The sequence below is a fragment of the Notechis scutatus genome, chromosome 16 (genome assembly GCF_049901735.1).
Source record: "Notechis scutatus isolate UNSWTSFEM ecotype Mainland chromosome 16, rNotScu1.2, whole genome shotgun sequence".
Taxonomy (NCBI): domain Eukaryota; kingdom Metazoa; phylum Chordata; class Lepidosauria; order Squamata; family Elapidae; genus Notechis; species Notechis scutatus.
In genome coordinates this window covers 3,425,408-3,430,277 of record NC_142024.1, presented here as the reverse complement: position 1 = coordinate 3,430,277, position 4,870 = coordinate 3,425,408, and positions in this window count along the sequence as shown.

Sequence of the window (4,870 nt, the reverse complement as noted above, 5' to 3'; positions counted from 1 at the left end):
ACGGCTGTGAGTCACTTTTCTTCAGTACCATTGTAACTCTGGTCGCTAAAGAAAGACGAGAATACAGAGTAACAGAGTTGGAAGGGCCCTTGGAGGTCATCCAGTCCAACTCTATACCATTTCAGACAATCTCTTCTTAAACAACTTCCAGTGTTGGAGCATGCCTAACTTCTGGAGGTTGTTCCACTGGTTAATCAAACGGTCAAGAAATTTCTCCTTCATTCTAACTTGCTTCTTTCCTTGATTGGTTTCCATCCGTTGCTTCTTCTCTTGTCTTCTGGTGTTTTGGAGAATAGCTTGACTCCCTCTTCTTTGAGGCAGCCCCTCAAATATTAGGAACGCTGCTATCTTGTCACCCCTGACTGCCTGTCATGTTTCAGTCATCAGCACCCACCTGTGATAACCTGCAGAAAAGAACATCTCCCAGGTCTCTTTTAGGAAACCACTGGTTGACCTGACGACGTTCCTCTCCCCAAAAGGCCCATCTTCCCCTGCAACGCCGTGGGGCCAACCAAACACATCACTTTGAATTCTGCTATCAGCCACGAATGACTGGCGCAGCGTGACAGGCTGCGCTTCCTCAGGCAGCCTTGAGTGACAGGTGCGCTGATGCGGAGCGACGTCGCCCACAAACCTCTGACAGGTCAGGCCCGCTCCGTCCTCTGCCAAATCCCTCGCAGGGCATCCATCCAACCTGCAAATCCTCCTTCCGAAGTCACCTTCCTCCGTGCGTGGCATCGTAACGAGGTCTCGCCTTCGGATGGAGGGAAGTGGAGTTTGTAAGGCATTCGGGAGATCAGGGCCTGCACGTGAGCACCAGACACAAACACACACACACACACAAACACACACACACATGCAGACACACGCGCGCACAAGCATTTTTGTGGCCCACTGGTTCCCCTGTGTCTAGGACATGCTCAAGGGCTACCAGGCTAATGAAACGAGAAACACATGCTTAGAGGAACACTACCGGCCGCAAACTGAACAAAGCAGCACGTAATCCCACAGGCCATTTTAAGTGGTCATTATTAAAATGAGCGCCAACATACATATAACAGAATAACAGAGTTGGAAGGGACATTAGAGGTCTTCTAGAGCATCCCTCTACTCAGCCAGGCGAGCCAACATCATTCTGAACAAATAGCTGTCCAATCTTTTCTTCAAAATCTCCAGTTGTGGTTAGCTGGCAGCAGGTGCGGACGGCTCAGGAGAGCGAGGACTCAGATGAGGGGCCAGGACCATTCGGGAGTGCACTGCTGCCTTCAGAGATTGTAGGGGCTGGCAGCAGTGATGAGGAGGTTTCCGAGGAGCCTGTGCCAAGTGCGTGTGCACGCAGGATTGCTTGCAGGAAAGAGCAGCTACAACAGCACGGGCGACTCGGGTGTAAGGCTGCAAGGTAATGGCCCCTCCTTCAAGAAGATAAAAGCCAGCTGTGAATCGGATGTTCTTTGCAGGAAGCAAAAACATTTTTGAAACTCAGCCTCGTGGACATTACAGGATCTTACGTTGGTATTTGAAGACTCTTGTGTTGTAAAATCTTTCTTATCTGTTATTCTTGGCAGCCTTGCACAGTTTTGGCGAAGCTTGTGCTTATCAAAGTTAATTAGTTTGCAGCAGCCTTTTAACTGGGGATTCGTAGGAATCATTAAAAAGGTTTCTGTTCCCTTTGGTTCGTGTTTGTTTTATTGGAAAAGGGTTTGGGTCAGAACAAGGGGTGGAGCACCGACAACTTCTGGTGGCAAGCCGTTCCACTGGTTCATTGGTCTTCCCGTCAAGAAATTTCTCCTTAATTCTAGGTTGGATTTCTCCTTGATTAATTTCCATCCGTTGCTTCTTGTCCTGCCTTTAGGTGCTTTGGAGAACGCGAGGCAGAATATTCAAGCACAGTTCTAGGAAAGAGGCCTGTATTTCTACGGTTGTATTAGTTGGATCTGTCAAAGTTCAGCTCGGCTGTCCATCTTTTTACTCTCTTTTGATGGGTTAGCAATAGCTCTTCCTTGGTCCCACGATCGCTTGATGCTTCGAAACTTTGGAAGGGGCATCTGAAGCTCCTCCTCGAAGGTCCTGCATTTTCTTTGTTTTATTACGTTTATAAGCCGCCCACTCTATTACAAGAAATTCTAGTGGGATGTTCTACATGTATCCTCAAAGGAAGGTGCGTTCCTTGATCAGATAGTTGGTCCAATCAGCTCAGTAACTCCTGACTGGCGAGGTTGAAAGTGGGCCCGTTTTGGACCCATAGTTCCTCCCCAATGTATAAATAGTAGTCACGTCTTACATAAATAGTAGACCAATGAGTCACAGAAGGTCAATAATGAACCAACGGAGGTGTTACCTTTCATCCAGGTGAAACAAAGGGCAGGGATCAAGTGGGGAGAGTCAGATAACAAGATCCATGGTGGGGGGGACGTGTGGATGTGACTGCCGATAAGCCATCCAGACTTCTCCACTGCAAAATGTATCAGGAGAGAGAGATAATGTTCAGATTGGAAGTAAATGTCTCCGTTCTGTTTTGGTTTTTCCCCCCAATTTTTCCATGCTTGGAAATTTGTCACTCGGTATGGACCAACAGAAGACAGAAGTTTGGAAACCAACTGTTGCATCTGTACAAACTCATTGTCGGGTGTTTTTTTGGGGGGGAGGGATGAGGTGAGTTGCTTACTTACAGATTAACAGAGTTGGAAGGGACCTTGTAGGTCATCTAGTCCAACCCTCACCCACCCACCCAAGCAGGAGACCCTACACTGTTTCTGACAGAGGGCAGTCCAGTCTCTTCTTGAAAGCCTCCAGGGATGAAGACTTCTGTTCCATTGGTTCCTTTGGAAGAATTGAGGTGACCATCTGGGGGTGGAGGAAAATAAAATAAAACCTTCGAAGTTACATTCCGAAAAGTGGAAACTTTTGGTAGAAACTGTACTGGGCTCTCGTGCAAAAAACACCTCCTGAAGACATTTTTTTTTTTTTACTATGACGTTTGCACGTGGAAGAAATGATTCTTTCTTTCCTACCCTTGGCTGGGATAGTAGTGCAACTAGAGCCGAGTGCAAAAGCATTGGTGCATTTTATGAAAAGGAGGGTGTGTGTGTGAAGGCTGCCATCATTTCAGACGGCTTGAAGGAAGTACGGGTGGCCGCCAAAGTAAAATTGGTCTGCCTTGGATTTTTTAAGATGAAACCAACCGCACATCCGCTGCGAGAACGGCACGCTGCGGAGACAGAAAAAGGGCCCCACCTCCAAAGTGAAACACAGGCAGCCCTCGACTTACAGCCGTTCGTTTAGCGACTGTTCGAAGTTACGCCGGCACTGAAAAAAAGGGACCGTTTTTCACGCAGTCATTGCAGCATCCCCCGTGGCCACGTGATTAAAATTCAGATACCCGGCAACCGACTCGTATTTATGACAGCTGCAGTGTCCCTGGGGGTGTGTGGTCCTTCTGACGAGCAAAGGGAAAGCCAGATTTGCTTAACAACTGTGTGACTCACTTAACGACTGCAATGATTGGTGCTGAACCCTGGTGGCAAGAAAGGTCTTAATAGCAGGGCAAACCTCACTTAATAATTGTTATCGCTTAGCAACTGGAGTTTTGGGGTCAACTGTGGTCGTAAAGCAAGGACTCCCTGTACAGGAGAATTGGTGTGTGTGTGGGGGGGGGAGAATTGTGATAATTACCCAATCCTGGCTTTGACTGGATCAATAAATCTCTTATTATAAGTACTGATTTGCCCGATTTCCCCCCGCCTCTTGATAGACTCCTTTGCACCTGGTATTAGTTTAGTTTAGTTTAGTTTAGTCTATTGTCATTGCACCTCGTGCAATGAAATCAAGCACCATTTCCTGTGCACATCATGACCATGAAAATAAACACAAACACACAACCTTCACACTCCACACACTGAACCGAAAACCCCCGACACCACACCAACACTGCACTGTACGGCAGAATTCAACAGAGCTCCTGCCCTGGGAGAGAAGCTGTTTTGCAGCCGATTAGCTGCATCGCAAGAAATTAATCCACCTGAACCCTTTCCAGGCCAGGGTCTCCAGGCCAGGAAAAACTTTACTTGCTGAACACCAGTGGCTTGTGAAGTTTCTAAAAACCCAGCAGCTTTCATTGTTGTTGTTTTTTTTTGGGGGGGGGCGGAGTAGGGTGAGAAGTTGGCAACCAACAAGCATTCAGTTGATTTGAAACTTTTTAAAAAGCCTCATTGGAATCAGAGAGATTCACCTCCGAGAAGAAACATAAATACAGTGTGTGTGTGTGTGTGTGTGTGTGTGTGAGAGAGAGAGAGAGAGAGAGAGAGAGAGAGAGCAGTTTCGAGCAAAACGGATTTACTATATGTTTTAAAAAAAAAAAATCCCAACGAAAAACGGCACCATCCCTACAGAATTTAACAGACTGAGAAATCTTTCTTCAAATCTCCAGAAGCCTGATCTGAATTCTGCTGATCAACTTTAAAGAACTACAATGATAAATAAACAAGCAACACCATACATGTATACCGTATTAAGAAAATGTGTGTGTGTGTATATATATATATATATATATATATATATATATATATATATATATATATATATATATATATATATATATATATATATATATATATATATAAATTTATATTATATATATATATAAATTTGCAGTTGCCAATTTCAACCCTGCAAGCAGATTTTAACCACCACCCTCTTCTGCTCAATTTTGCCCACCAACTGACACAAGAGCCGGCTGCCAACTTCTTCAAGAGACTGGGAGGTAAGTTGAGGGGGGAGAGAAGGAAAAAAAGCTGGCAAACTCCCTTTTTCTGCCGCCCGCAACTGAATTCCGCCCTCCCCACGGAAAGTCATCAGAGAGCGTGGCAGTAAA